The sequence below is a fragment of the Physeter macrocephalus genome, chromosome 2 (assembly GCF_002837175.3).
Source record: "Physeter macrocephalus isolate SW-GA chromosome 2, ASM283717v5, whole genome shotgun sequence".
NCBI classification, from domain to species: Eukaryota; Metazoa; Chordata; class Mammalia; order Artiodactyla; family Physeteridae; genus Physeter; species Physeter macrocephalus.
Genome location: NC_041215.1, coordinates 1208049 through 1224697, shown reverse-complemented (window position 1 = coordinate 1224697; position 16649 = coordinate 1208049). Strand labels below are relative to the sequence as shown.

At 41.0% G+C, this 16649-nt stretch overlaps 1 pseudogene; it reads left to right on the top strand.

Moving 5' to 3' along the window:
- Window positions 1-15406: 15406 nt before the first annotated feature.
- Window positions 15407-16003, top strand: LOC102992347 (COMM domain-containing protein 2-like; annotated as a pseudogene).
- Window positions 16004-16649: the final 646 nt, after the last annotated feature.

Below are 16649 nucleotides of genomic sequence, written 5' to 3'. Positions count from 1 at the left end.
GTAGAGAATGGACTTGAGGGCACGGGGAGGGGGAAGGGTAAGCTGGGACGAAGTGAGGGAGTGGCATGGGCATATATACACAGCAGCCACATAGCACAGGGAGATCATCTTGGTGCCCTGTGACCACCTAGAGAGGTGGGATGGGGGTTGTGCGAGGGAGATGCAAGAGGGAGGAGATATGGGGATATATGTATATGTATAGCTGATTCACTTTATTATAAAGCAGAAACTAACACACCATTGTAAAGCAATTATACTCCAGTAAAGATTTAAAAAAAAAAAAAGAGGTTCCCAGCTTTGCCATTAACTAGCTGTGTGACATCAGACAAATCACTTTCCCTCCCTGTTCTTTATTCAGTTTTAAAATAAAGTTCTAGAGTGCTCTTTCTGGCTCCAAGGTTAGGTTTTTAACATGCCCTACCATCATACAGAGATTTTTTGTTACTGTTTCCAACATGTGGAGGACTAATTTCATCAGTTGTCTTTCTATAACATGATTCAACATTTAGGTGGATTAACTGCTTGCTATAGCCACCTCCTGGAGCATTGCAGTGCACATCAGCAAGGGCTCTGGGGTGTCCTGCAGAGAAAAAAATGAATTTAATTTTGTTTTTGCTCTGTCTTCCTATGTTTTGACCACAGAATGATATGTTTGACTGAACACCTGATAAATAGCTCATGATTTGGGGAGTGTTGATGTCACAGATTGTCTTCTAAAGAGCAAGAATTAATGGGGGGAAGATGCTCTTAGAGAAGTGCTGTACTAACCCTCTGAGACCCGGAAATGGAGAAGTTGAAAGGGATGTGCATGAGAGTGACCAAGGATGTGGAAAGGAGCAGCTGGAGGGTGATGAAAATGAGTAGTCATTTTGGAGTGGGCTGAAGGGGAAGGAGGGGCAAGTGACTTCCTTTGGAATGTATATTCTAAGACCCTCAGAGTTGCCTCCATACTCTCCCTACCATCCCCAGCTCCTTGTGGAGCCACTGCAAAGTAGGTTTCTGCACATCCATCAGTCTGCATATTCTGCTTGGCTTTGGATATCTCTAATTGGATTATTAGCAGTTGGGAGTCTTTCTATTGCCTTGGCTTAGTATCTCCTACTGTGTACAGAAGAAGGAGGTTTGATGGGAGAGTTTCCGTAGGTACAAAGTTCCTCCGAGGCTGGACCTCCCCGTTCAGGGCCCAGTTTTATGATATTTGAGGGAGTTCAGGTCATTTCAATCATTTTCACCAGCAAAACTAGCTTTGTTGATTTTTTCTGCACATAAATTTACAAATACTTAAAAAGATAAGACACTACATAAAAATTTGAAGAAAAAAGTAAAGAGAACTGACTTTTACTGCCTGTGATAACCACTGTCAATTTGATAACCACCTACCATTTGTCATTTTATATATAAATATATATATGCATCCACAATTGCATAAATGGGATCATAATTTGTTGTAGGCAGTGCCCTCAAAGATATCCACATCCTAATCCCCAGAACCTGTGAAGATGTTACATTACATGGCAAATGGGAATGAAAATAGCAGATAGATCTAAGGTTGTTAATCAGCTGACCTTAAAATAGGAAGATTATCTTGGATTATTCAGGTGGGCCCAACATAGTTACAAGGGTCCTTCAGTGTGGGCAGTGGGGGCAGAAGAGTCAGTGTCAAAGTGATGTGATGTGAGAAAGACTCCACCAAGTCATTGCTGGCTTTGGAGATGGAGAATGGGGCCACCAGCCAAGGAATGTGGGTGGCCCCTAAAGACTGGAAAAGCATATAAAACTAATACATGCTGTAAATACTGTTATTATGAAAGATACTTCCCCCCCTAAGTTTCTCAACCCTCCTTTCCTTGTCTCTACATTCCCATCACACAAAACAGTTTTAATGACATGATATGTGTTGGGTTGGCCAAAAAGTTCGTTGGTTTTTTTCTGTAAGACGGCTCTAGTAGCTCTTAGTTGTCTTTAACTTCATTTGAAACAATTTTGTTAGATTGTATATGACAGCTGTCATGTCAGTGTGCTTTTTAAAAAAAGACATCAAAATTGGTGAATTTTTGTATAGCCATTTTAATATTGAAGATGGAAGAAAAAAAGCAAGATTTTTGACATATTATGCTTTATTATTTCACGAAAAGTTAAAATGCAACTGAAATGCAAAAAAAGATTTGTGCAGTGTATGGAGAAGGTGCTGTGACTGATCGAACGTGTCAAAAGTGGTTTGCGAAGTTTCATGCTAGTGATTTCTCGCTGGACGATGCTCCATGGTTGCGTAGACTAGTTGAAGTTGATAGAGATCAAATTGAGACACTAATTGAGAATAATCAACATTATACCACGTGGGACATAGCCGACATACTCAAAATATCCAAATCAAGCGTTGAAAATCATTTGCACCAGCTTGGTTATGTTCATCGCTTTGATGTTTGGGTTCCACATAAGTTAAGCAAATAAAATCTTCTTGACCATATTTCCACATGCAATTCTCTATGTAAACGTAATGAAAACGTTCCGTTTTTAAAACAAATTGTGACGGGAGATGAAAAATGGATACTGTACAATAATATGGAACGGAAGAGATAGTGGGGCAAGTGAAATGAACCACCACCAACCACACCAAATAAAGGTCTTCATCCAAAGAAGGTGATGTTGTGTATATGATATGATTGGAAGAGAGTCCTCTATTATGAGCTCCTCCGGAAAACCAAACGATTAATTCCAACAAATACTCCCAATTAGACCAACTGAAAGCAGCACTCGACGAAAATTAGTCCTGGCTGTTGTCTTTTCTGTCCCTTCCTGCTGGACGAGTCCTAGTCCTCCCCCTGGCATAAGACTGGATGGCATTTTGAGTCAAGCTGTCTCTTGGAAGCTGAAGCTATTATGAGAGGCTGGGTAGGGAGGGTGGGACAACTGGCATTCAGCTGAGTGGGAAGATGAGGAACAGCTTGCCAGCTGCTCAAGAGAGTGTTTGCAAAGTATGTGAAAGATAAAAGAAAAATCGTGAAAAGTGTGTGTGTATGTGTGTTTGTGTAACTGAGTGTGTCCATATAACATTCAGTTTATTTATTTATTTTAATTTACTTATTTATTTTTGGCTGCATTGGGTCTTCGTTGCCGCACACGGGCTTTCTCTAGTTGTGGCGAGCGGGGGCTACTCTTCGTTGTGGTGCGTGGGCTTCTCATTGTGGTGGCTTCTCTTGTTGTGGAGCACTGGCTCCAGGCACGTGGGCTTCAGTAGTTGTGGCACGCGAACTCAGTAGTTGCGGTTCACGGGCTGTAGAGCGCAGGCTCAGTAGTTGTAACACATGGGCTTAGTTGTTCCGCGGCATGTGGGATCTTCCCGGACCAGGGCTTGAACCTGTGTCCCCTGCATTGGCAGGCGGATTCTTAACCACTGCGCCACCAGGGAAGCCACAGTTTATTTATTTAAAATGCTTTGTTCTTTAACAGCCAGACTCTTCTGTCTTCTGAATGTTTCTAGAACCCATGCTCTCTTCCTTGAGATCATCCTCCTATACAAGCCTAGAGAAGAGACTAAAGGCCTGGGAGCCCCAAACCTTCCACAGATGATGGGTGGCCTCTCTCTCTGTGAGGACTCCATCATGCCATTTAAAACCTGTCAATGCTTACAGTACCTCTGTGTCCATGAAGTAGTCCTTGCCTCTTTCTCATTTATGCACCTTAGGTGGGCAATTTAAGCTGTTTTGTAGGTAGGTCCCAGTGACTTGCTCATTTCAGGTTTACTTCAGCTACTAGTCCTAATGATGAAACAGACACTGCTTATGAGCTCCTATTATGTGTGTAGACTGTGGAGTCAGACACCTTGACTTCAAATACTGGTCCTTCCAGCTGCTAACTTGGAGGTGTCTCTTAAATGCTTTGGGCTTCAGATTTCTCACCTGGAGAATGGAGCTAAAAAGTAGTACCCAATACCATAGAGATTTTCAGAGCAGTCGGTGTAGATAATAAATGGAAAGGGTGTAAAATGGCACCTAACATGCAGCAAACACTCAACAAATGTTAGCTATTGATACTAATCCTCATAACCTTCTTGAGAAGGGTATATTATCTGCATTTTAGAAATGAGGAAACAGTTTCAGGGAACAAAATAATAACTGGCTCTGTATCACACAGATTCTGAGGAATGGAGCCAGAACTCATACTCTTCCCTTCAAATGGCAAAGCTACATCATGTTAAAGGGACACCTCCTTACGAAATTCATGAGCATTTGGGAAGGCAAATTCCTGCCTGTAGACTGAGCAAATTATGTAATGCCTCAGAAGCTGTTTCGTCATCTGTGTGAAGTGAATAATACTATTCTTGCATAACAATTATTATGATGGTTAAATGAGATAACGCTGTGGAAGTAGTAAATATTCATTTTTTGTTAGCCTCCTTTCTTACTTTTAATTGGAAGCAGAACACAACAGGATGGAAAAGGTAGATTTCCTACCTAAGAACATGTTCTCAAATGATAAATTCTTTTTGGTTTATTTCATGTTGTAGATCGTCTGCATTCCCATCTCTTCATGATGTTGGAAAATCAGCAGCTGATGATTCAACTTTTTTTTACCCAAACTGTCTCTTTCCTTGTTTGGAAGGACATGAGATGTGTGTGCAGCAGTAGATGGTATGGGTCAGTGACAAGCATTGGACAGGGATTCAGAACATTGGCACCCCAGCCCGGCTGTGCTGTCACCCACTGTGTGTGACCTTGTCAATCGCTGAATGTTATTGGGATCCCATTTCCTCATTTTAAAATGTAGGCAATGATGTGTCATTTGATGTCCTCACATGATTATTGTTAAGGACACATGAAAGATGAAGGAAAAAATAAAATCAAGATGAATAACATGCTTATAAAAACCCAGGGATTTTTACTGATGTCAGACCCAACTTGATCGCTCTTCTTGGGTACTTCCCTGCTTGTTACTAGCAAGGCACCATGGAGGGCTAAACTTGGCATCTACATGCCAGTTCAAAACTTAGCTCTAGGGCCTTGGCAAGTCACATGTCTTTTCTGGACTTATATTTCCTTCTCTGTGAAACTGGAGCCATTACCCCTGCCCTGCCTACCAAAAGATTTGTCATGAAAATCAGGTGAAATCATGGATGTGAAAGAGTTTTACAAACTGTGCGATATAATGTAAACTGTCCAGTACCCAGAACAGGGTGTCATCCTATGCATTTATGTTATATGAACTAGAAAGCCTCTGGTTTTCCTTCTTACCCTGAGAACTTTACAGACGCTGCCCCATTCCCTGCTCTCTTAGTTTCTCCATCACTTCTATCCCCAGCACACCATTCCTCTAGCTTTGTTTGTCTTGATTGGATGGCCAAAGGCAAGTTCACTGGTGACATTCAGACTGACCTGGTGACTGGTGGTCTCAGACTGTTAGATGCTCAGCCAGGGACAGTCAGAGGTGAACAAAGCAAGGAAAGCTTGAGATAACGGCAGCCTGATTCCAAGGCTGAGGGATAGGGATTTCTGTCCAGAAATTATAGTCAAAATATTTAACAACCTGTAGACAGGAAAATCGGGCAATGCCACCTTGGTAAAAGAGCAGGTCCCAAGAGCCCCCTGCAGTATCAGGTGATACCCTTGGGTTGCTGGGTGGTGTGGAGGTCTTGGTCACAGGAAGTGTGGTGGTGGAGCACGCAGGAGACTGGGAGCAATGGATATTAACCAAGCAGTTTGCAAGTCTTTCAGTATTTTCAGTGTAATATAACTGTTTCAGTGCTGCCTTAGCTGAGACTATAAGCTTCTTCCCCAGGTATAACAAACATGAACCTTATATTTAGAATCTCTAAAGAGTTGGGTAATGTGTCTGGAGCTGCTTCCTCCTTTTCCTCCTCCTTCACTTTTCGCCCTCTCCCCTGCCTATTCATCTCCATCTCCTCCTCTACCTCTCTCCCTCCTCCCCTTCTTCATAGCTACTTTTAACACAATATGAAAGAAAAACCAAAACATATGGAAAAAAGATGAATGCATTCCTGCACATTTGGAATCCTGGTCAGATTTTGGCCCTCTCCCTTCTCGGTCATTATATTAAACCTTAAAAAAAAAAAAAAAAAACCTGTTTATAATTCAGCCACAGGGTTAAGTAAACAATTGATTCAAACAGGAACAAGACCCCTCCTTTTCTCCCCCAGCCTTCCTCTTAGGGCAAGACTTGAAGGTTTTCTTTCTAGAAAGGGATTTGTAACTGCCACAAGGAATAATGGGGGACCCAAAGAGATGATTAATTAGGTCTGGTGTCCAGACCAGTATGCAATAAAGAACATTCCTGGAAAAAATTCAAACACTTTTACATGAAAAACATTGAATTTAAACTATTTTTGTGACACAAGCTGTTTGTTGTTGTTGTTTTTCCCAAGATGAGAGTATCTGATTTGAGATTTAAAAGGCCACCTAAAGAAATTCCAGGGAGTGTGGCACCTGGACCAGTCTGTTTGAATCCCTGCTCTACCACTTACTAGCTGTGTGAACTTGGCAAATAACTTAATCCCTGCTCCTCAGTTTTCTCATGTGAAAATTGTGAAAGAGGAAATAGTTCCTATGTCCAGGCTGGTGTGAAGGTTAAATGAGATCATTCATTAGCGTGCTTAGAGCATTGGATTAACATGTAGTAATTGCTCAATAAATATTTGTATTAGTCAAGGTTCTCCAGGGAAATAAGTCCCATGATCTGCCATCTGCAAGCTGGAGACCCAGAAAACCAGTGGTGTAATTCCAGTCTGTGTCTGAAGCCTTAAGAACCAGGGGAGCTGATGGTGTAAATCCTAGTCCAAGGACAGAAGACTACCGTCCCAGCTATCACACGGTGTCACTTCCACTGCATTGTACTCATCAAATTAGCCATAAAGTCTTGCCCAATTTCAAGGGGAGGGAAAATAGATTCCACTTCTTTTTGTTTGTTTGTTTGTTTGTTTTTGCGGTACGCGGGCCTCTCACTGTTGTGGCCTCTCCTGTTGCGGAGCACAGGCTCCGGACGCACAGGCTCAGCGGCCGTGGCTCACGGGCCCAGCCGCTCCGCGGCATGTGGGATCTTCCCGGACCGGGGCACGAACCCGTGTCCCCTGCATCGGCAGGCGGATTCTCAACCACTGCGCCACCAGGGAAGCCCTAGATTCCACTTCTTAATGGGGAGTGACAAAGTTCTGGAAGAGCATGTGGGACCTGAGATATTGCTGTAGCCAGTTTTTTGAAGTCATGACCTTCTATGGTTTATAAACTCTTAAGTTCCCGGGATGGGAGAGACCATCACATACTTGCAACTTCTAGATTAACTGCTAATTGAAGTGGCTCTGGGGCCTCTTGAGTTAATACTCTGAATGTAGCCCTGTCCTTTTAAGCTTTCTCCCAATTGTTTTTCTCTGGCAAGAAAGTTGAGACCTACAGCAGAGAATCCTTTCAATGTTCCCCGTCTTGCTTCAGGCTACAAACCTTCCACAATAAATTCTGCCCTTAAAAGTTAAAAGATTCAACTAAGCACATCTTCTGCCTTTTTGATTAAAGTGTATTGATCCCCCCACCCCACCCCACCCCACCCCCAGCTCCCAACTTTTGGATCCCAAGGTCCTGCCAAGTTGATGACATGGAGCAACGTGTTTCCTTAGGACTTCTTACAGGAAAGCAGATCAGACTGGGGACCTGAATTAGTATCCCAAGTAAGAAAAGCAGTTGACCTTCATGCAGGAGAGTCGCTTATAAGAAACATTCATCTCTACCCATTTATGTGCTCAGGTCTCTACCCAGAGACGTTCCACATAAATATTGTAACCTGGTGATGGTGATGACATGTTCTATTTTTCTCTGCCACAAGAGTAAAAGGTTCTGTCGTAGGGGTCAGTTGATGTGTGTTACTGTCTTTGGTACTCAAACTGCTAAAGACTGGGAGCTAAAATTATTTTGTAGTAGATTTGAATGAGATATTTCCCTCTTTCTTTCCTGTTCTTAAATCAGCTTCCTCTAGTTTCACTCCATCTGCAGAGAAGTCAGGAAATTTTAATGTAGTCATGACTGTGGTGGTGGTGGCAGGTCATGGGGGTGAGTTGGGATGAGGAGGATACTTTCCTCTTCTCAGGGTTGTACATCTTGTCTAGAATATTGGGTTGTGGCTTCCTGTGTTCAGTCCATTGTTATTGCCATTGATATGCTCACTGTCCAGGCTGAAGGATCAACAATTACCCAAGGGAAGCTCTTCCCAAGACAGGAGCAGGAGTATAAGAGCAAGTTGAGTGGAAACCCAAGAGGCCTCTTAAGGCCTTAGATCAGAGATTTGCACTGTCCCTTTCACGGAATTCTTTTATTCAAGCAATTCTCATTTCCAAGTCCAGATTCAAGGGCAGGGAGGTATACTTCTCCTGCAGAGAGGCATGGCATGGGTGTGAATGTAGAAAGGGGTGAATAACAGAGGCCAACAATTCAGTCAATCACAGTTCCCCTTCCCTTTTTTTTTTTTCTTTCTGCATATAATTTATTTGTTGAAGAAACCAAATAATTTGTCCTGTGGAATTTCCCACATTCTGAATTTTTCTGATTGCATACCCATAGTAGCATTTGACATATTTCTCTGTTCTTTGCATTTCCTTAAATTGGTAGTTAGATCTAGAGGCTTGATCTGATGTGACATTTTACAATGATCCTTTATAGGTAGTGATGTGTACTTTTATCAGGACGAACAAACATCCCTCTGTCTCTCTTTTTGTGTTGTTAGTGGCCACCATTGATCATTGCCTGTATTCATTATTTAGGTAGGGATTTGCCAAAGGATTTATTTATTTATTTCTTCATTTATTACTGGGAATCCTCCTATAAAGAAGAACTTTCCTTCATCAACTGTTTGTTATCTGAGGTACAGGTCCTACAGGAAATCAGGCTAACTGCTTGATTCTTTCCTTTATTTACCAGTTTTCAGAGTATATTGTGTTTTCCCAGCAAGCTCCAAAGATGACATTGAGTACTGTTTCTAGTGTCTTACAAACTCATGGAATTTAATATATTTGAAGCATTTAGTCCCTTGGTATAGTATTATTCATGTCAAGCCTCATATTGCCCCATTTTAGCCAATAGAAGCCTCTTTGAGCTGATTCTTGACCTTCTGATTTGCTCTGACAGTGTCCTTGCTTCCAGGTGTGATAAGACTGTTGTTATTCTGTAGGTTCCCAAGTTACTCAGCTGCATTTGGGTGCTGAATTGAAGATGGGCATCAGGCTGTTTGGAATAGTGCTTATGCTAATCTATTAAGAGGAAGGCAGAGGGACTGAATGAGGAAATGGGCGTTTGATGGATAAGACTGTGTTTGTTGACTAGGCTCCAACGAAGAAGAAAGTGGGCGGTTCATACTGAGAGTAGTCTTGGGATTTCAGGACTGACATTCCTGTTTACCCCTTTGTTGGTCTGATTCCCCACAGATCTGTGACCCAGCTGTTCTCTAGGAGCCTTTGGCCAGGCCATTAAATTCATGTAACTAACTAATGAGCATAATGGATTCATCTCAGGACAAGGCTTTCTCTGGACAACAAAACATAGCCTTTGGGACCTGGGGCACAGCTTCATTTTGTAGCTGTCTGCCTGCTTGTTCAGATAACCATTTACAGATCAGACCCTCAGTCTTGGGTTTTGAACAGCTGGTAGCAATTTTCCTACACTAAATGACTGCTAATTATCCTATACACCACACTTAATTCATGCCTTGTTGGCTGAGTTGTGAGTTCACCTACTCATTGTAATTACTCCTTATCCTCATCCTTTTTAACCACCCCCTTCTCTCTTATCCCACTTGGCATTTCCAACACCACAATACAGAGAGGTAGATCCAGCTGAACAGAAGTTTCATAGTACTAGCAAGTTTCAGTTGATCAGGAAATGAACTCTGGTTCTCTGCAGCAGACAGAGAAAATGCTGAGAAATGAAAGCTCCAAGGAGGAATTGTCATCCCAGCATCATATTGAGCTAGAAAGCATCACAACCAGGAGGCTGACACCCTGAGATCTATTAGTGCTTTCACTGTCAGGCCATGTGCCTTTGATTATATCATTTAATTTAATATCTCAGTCTCAGTTTTTTTCACCTTTAGAATGGGGATAGTAGTTCTTTCCCTGGCCACCTCACAGGCTAAAGTGGAATATGTATATTAGTGGTATTGACCTATTAAGTATTAAAGCTGACAGTTTAGGTTTCGTGAAGTATTAACTGCATCCTCACAGTAAATGGTAAGGGGAAGGAACTCTTCCAGGCGTGTGAATAATAATCTGTAATTTTAGAGACTTTTCCCACACATTATCCTACTGAGTCCTCATAACGAACGTTGAGATGGATTAGACAACTGGAATTATCCCCGTTATGGGTTGAATTATGTCCCTCCAAAAGATATGTTGAAGTCCTAGCCCACAGCACCTCAGAGTGTGAACTTCTTTGGAAATAGGGCTGTTGCAGATGTAATTAGTTAAGGTGAGCTCATACTGTAGTGGGTGGATCCTTAATCCAGCGTGACTGTTGTCCTTATAAGAAGAGGAAAAAGAAGCACACAGGGAGAATGCCTTGTGACAACACAGTCAGAGACTGAAGTGATGCAGCTGCAGGCCAAGGAATACCAAGGACTGACAGCCACCACCAGAAGCTAGGAAGAGGCAAGGAAGAATTTTCCCCTACAGACTTCAGATGGAACATGGACCTGCTATCGTCCTGATATTGGACTTCTATCCTCCAGAGTTGAGAGAGAATAAATTTCTGTCGTTTTGAGCCACCTGGTTTGTGATACTTTCTTATGGAAGCCTTAGGAAACTAATACAAGCCCCATATTTCTGACCAGTATGCTGAGATTCAAAAAAAATCTAAACAGCATATATTTGCCAAGCGCCTACTAAGCACCAGGTAGTCTTTTAGATCCTGGTTGTATAGCTCTAAACAAAACAAAGTTAAAATTATGCTCTAGGGTGCATAGCTTGTTAAAGACAAATACTGTGATGAGACCCAGGTTTCCAGGCTTCCAGATCAGCATTTCTGTTTTGGTTTATTTCAATTACATCCTCCTAAGTAAAGGGTGACTCTAATACTGGCAATGCTTATACTGCCCGTGAATGTGCTTGGATTTTTTTCCTATTCTCTAGGGAGCTCAGGAGCTTACCTCTTTACTGGCAAACTTACATTATACTTCCTAAAGACACATTACATGAACTATTATAATCCTCTCTAGCCCTGAGGATGCTTTTTTTCCTTGGCCCTGAATTTGGAACAAAATAATCTGATGCAAGAATAGCTGTTTATGATAGAGTATTTCTGAAGAGAGGAGGGAAAGGGGAATTCCAGATTGCCACAACATTTCTAGTTGAGGAATTGGGTTTTTAAAATGCTGTGAAGGGTTGAGAGTCACTGGTTAAGGAACTTGTGCAGAAAAGTTGCTCTGGAGCACCTGAACTCATTCCTCCATGTATAGGGAAAAACAGAAGAGGGTAGAGTGGGCCTGCCTATAGCCCTGCCATGGAAAGAACAAATTCAGCTCCTCAGCTCCCTGGTGATGGGGCTAAGGGACTTGGTGCTTTCACCACTTAAGGGAAAGAAAAGGTAAAATAAGTGTGTACAGGAACCTTACTCCATAAATAAAACCAACCATAGCAATAGCCTTGAAAGACATTTCAAGACCTCATTTCCCTCCCACCTTGACATTTTAATGGGGTCGGCAGCTTGAGCTTCATTGTAATGGAAACCAGAAGACAACCTCCAAAAGTGAAAGGCTACAATGGAGGCTGGGTAGACTTTGTGTCTAAATGTATCAGCTCTGTCCTCAGCAAATGGCAATGTTGCCTGACAGGCAATTAGTGCTGTTCCTAATTGCTTCCATCAAACCTGGCTGTTTGAAATACCTAGAGCCCCATACTAAGCCACGCCTCAGCCAACACTGTTTTCTTGGCTTTGGTTAATGCTTTATTTTTGGCACGCTGGTTTCTGTCTGGCAATCAAGTTCATTCTGACCTGTTAAACTTTCTGAAGACCCTCTCTGATCAAAGCCAGGAGACAACTAGGTTCTGTCTTAAGTGGAAGGCTGGCAAAGCAGAGTATCTCGTGTTCAACTTGTCAGTTCAAGGGGAGAAGATGAAAGCTCTACTTAGGACTCTGCCCACAGATATACAGTCCATGGTAGACCTGCCTGACAGTGGCATTTTCTTGAACATGTAGAAATGAATATCTGTGTGGGGAGCTCTGAGCACCCATGAGAAAGGATGAATAGGTTTACATTTTAAAGTAAGTTCTGATAGCTTGCTATATAGGAAGCATAATTTTTTCTTAATCTAAAATGTTTCCAACATGATTAAATTAGAATTCTTGATATTTCCCTCTACCAGTATCCCCAGCTCAGTAAAGGCTACAACTACACAGAGAACTAGGAGTCATTTTTTGGGTTTTTCCATGTTCCTCATTCCCCTATTACTTTTCCTTATCCACTTTTCCTTTCTTCATCACACTCCTGGACATATAGCTGGAGAAAACTCTAATTCAAAAAATATATATGTATAATATATATATGTGTGTGTGTGTATATATATATATATATATACATACATACATATATATATGAATCACTTTGCTGTATACCTGAAGCTAACACAACTTTGTACATCAACTATACTTCAATAAAAAATAAAAAGAGTGGATTTCATTGTGTGTGAATATGCCACAATAAACCTGAATTTTTAAAAAATGTCCAAAAAAATGTAAAAAATGCTCCAGTCTTAGTGATTGTCTGTATTTGGCTGATGCAGACCTCTGGTCTTTGTGAACAGCTGTATCCCTAGGGAATTTGTTTAAAACAGTCAATGGCAATTGTTTAACATCACAGTTGCCTGTGGTGGCAATATCAGTTGAAGCTAACAAGGGACTGACAGCCAAAAATCTTTAAAGACAAAATTGTGGAATGAGCTGTCCATAGGGGAATTTTAAAAGCTATGACAGGGACTTCCCTCGTGGCACGGTGGTTAAGAGTCTGCCTGCCAATGCAGGGGACATGGGTTCGATCCCTGGTCCAGGAAGATCCCACATGCTGCGGAGCAACTAAGCCCACGTGCCACCACAGCTACTGAGCCTGTGCTCTAGAGCCTGCGAGCCACAATACGGAGCCTGTGTGCCACACTGCTGAAGGCCACATGCCTAGAGCCTGTGCTCCGCAACAAGAGAAGCCACCACAATGAGAAGCCTGTGCACCACAACGAAGAATAGCCCCTGCTCGCCACAACTAGAGAAAGCCTGCGCGTAGCAATGAAATCCCAATGCAGCCAATAAATCAATAAATCAATTTATTTTAAAAAAAAAAGCTATGACATATTCCTGGGAATCTAGAAGGCCATGCATATGTGAAGGGCAGTACACATGCCCAGGAAAGACATGAGAAGACCCCAATCACACATCTGTCTGACCCTGATGATCTGCACAATCAGTAAGTGAAGGCTAAGGTAGAGTTGTCAACTGCCTGTTGGAGTGTTGACAGAATGCCCCAACAAACACATAGAACCTCTGGTGAAGGCTGAGAGACATATTATTTCAAGGCATTTAAGGAAATCTCTGTCCAATCATTAGTTGAACACTGAGGTAACCAAGTACAGATTTCAGCGATCCCACACAATAAAGAATACAGACTTCACAGAATTAATTCTGAAATGTCACTAAGTGAACAGCAACAATGAGAAACTCTGGGAGGAGAGTAGTATCTGATTTCCAGAGTTGTTACATATCTTATTTTAAATGTTCAGTTTTCCACAAAATTATAATATATGCAAAGAAACAGGAAAGTACAGCTCATATACAAGAAAAAAAGAAGTCAATACAAACTGTCCCTGAGGAATCTCAGACATTGGGCTTACTGAATAAATACCTTAAAGCAGCTACTATAAAAAGTTCAAAGAAATAAAAGAAGCTGTGTAAAAAGTAAAGTATAAAAATGATATTTCCAAAATAAAGAATATCCATATAGAGGCAGAAATTAATTTTAAAAATAAAAATTCTGGAGTTGAAAAATAAAATAACTTAAATGAAAAATTCACTAGAGGAGCTCAAGAGCATATTTCAGCCAGCAAAAGAAAGAATCAGCAAATTTGAAGACACATCAATTGAGGTTAACTATTTTGAGGAACAGAAAGGAAAAAGAATGAAGAAAAATGAACAGAGCCTCAGAATCTTGTAGGAAACATCAAACCTACCAATATACATGAAATGGGAATCCTAGAAGGAGAGGAGAAAGAAAAAGGGGAAGAAAGAATATTTGAATAAACAATAGCCAAAATCTCAAATTTGGTGAAAACCATTAATCTACATATTCAAGATGCTCAATGAATCCAAGTAGGGAAACCTCAAAGAGATATACACCTAAATATATCGTAGTGAAACTGTTGAAACACAAAATCTTGAAAGTAGCAAGAGAAAAACAACCAATCATGTTCTAGGGATCTTTAGTAATAATTAAAACTGATTTCTCTTCAGAATTTAGAGGCCAGAAAGCAGTGAGATGACATATTCAAAGTGCCAAAACAAAGACTATCTATTAGGAATTCTATAACCAGAAAATTATCCTTCAGTAACGAAGGAGAAATTAAGTAATTCTCAGAAAAATAAAAACAGAGAATTTATTACTAGCAGACCTGCCCTACAAGAAATACTAAAGGAAGTCCTTCAGGCTGAAATAAAAGGACACTAGACAGTAAACTGAATTCACAAGATTTAGAGAGGACCAGTAATGGTAACTACATAGTTATCATTTACATAGATAAATATTATATAAAAGAAAATATAAATGTATTTTTGTTTGTAACTCTTTTTTTCTATTATCTGATTTTTAAAACACTGCATAAAGCAATAATTATAAAACTATTGATGTGCTTATAATGTGTAAACATGTAATTTGTATGGCAATAATAGCATGAAGAAGGGGAAAGGAATTTTATTTATTTGAGCAGTTTTTTCATATACTATTGAAAATAAGTTGGTATTCATCTGAACTAAATTGTTTTAAGTTAAGATGCCAGGGTAGGGCTTCCCTGGTGGTGCAGTGGTTGAGAATCTGCCTGCCAATGCAAGGGACACAGGTTCGAACCCTGGTCTGGGAAGATCCCACATGCTGTGGAGCAACTGGACCCGTGAGCCACAACTACTGAGCCTGCGCGTCTGGAGCCTGCGCTCTGCAACAAGAGAGGCCGCGATAGTGAGAGACCCGCGCACCGCGATGAAGAGTGGCCCCCGCTCGCCGCAGCTAGAGAAAGCCCTAGCATAGAAACAAAGACCCAACACAGACAAAAATAAATAAATTAATTAATCAATCAATCAGTCAATTAATTAATTTTTTTAAAAGATGCCAGGGCAACCACTAAGACTAACTTAAAAAAAATAAGGATGAAATCAGCTGCCCGGTGAAGATGCCACTGGACCTGTCGGAGGAGCACAAGGAGCACCTGGCCTTCCTGCCCCAAGTGGACAGCACAGTGGTCTCTGAGTTTGGGCGAATTGTGGTGGCGTTCCCGAGGTGAGGTTCGAACCCCAAGATCTACGAAGGTGCTGTGAGAAAGCTCAGCATGAGTAGTGACCCTGTCCAACATGGTGTGGAAGAATTAATATACCTCCTCACTGAAAGTTCAAAGCTTATGATTTCTGAACTGGATTTCCAAGACTGTTTTTGTTCTGGGATTCTCTGAAGAATTGAACAAACTGTTGCTTCAGCTTTATCTGGACAACAGAAAGGAGATTAGAACTATACTGAGTGAATCAACACCAGACCTCCCCAGTTACCACAGCCCTTGAATGGCGACTAGATGTACAGCTTGCAAGCAGAAGCCTCAGGCAACAGATTAAACCAACAGTGACTGTAAAGCTACACCTTAAAGAATGGAGATCATAACACCCAAGTTCTGCAGACACACCCAGCCACCCTGCTCCATTTGGTTCAGCAATTGGAGCAAGCCTTGAAGGAGATGAAAACAGACCACCTTAGGAGAGCTGTGCGCAATATCAAGTAGTCCCAGTTTTAAGGTTTTCTTCCCTTTGAATCGCTTGTGAATTGATGATATGTAGCAGTTAACTTTTCAAAATTCTTTTGATAGTGATAAATACATAGAGATTTCATAAAATTTCTTTTCCTATGTCAAGAAATTGAGGTCATGATCAAAGGCTAAGTAAAGTTCCTTTCCTGGTGCTAAATATCTTCAGCTTCTTGACAATTAAGATGTATTTTGGGGATTCCCTGGTGATCCAGTGGTTAGGACTCAGCGCTTTCACTGCAATGGCTGGGGTTCAGTCCCTGGTTGGGGAACTAAGATCCTGCAAGCCTCGCAGCATGGCCAAAAAAAGAAAAAAGATGTATTTTCTATTTTAAATGTGTAAATAGGATTGAATCAACTGGATCAACTGGAAGTGAATATGTACTGTTCAAATCCTCTGTATATATAAATGACTATCCTTTTTTAGATACTTCTTTTGACTACTTAACTTTATTATTTTCCTTCTTATTGACCTAAATTTGAAAATAAAATTCACAATGTAATACTATTACTATTCTGAATATTTCTAGACAGCTTATTGTTTTTGACCTTTAAAGGCACCACATGATGTTAAAAGCCACAGAATAGTTGGAAGTGAATGTTAATTTTTTTAATGCTGTATCGT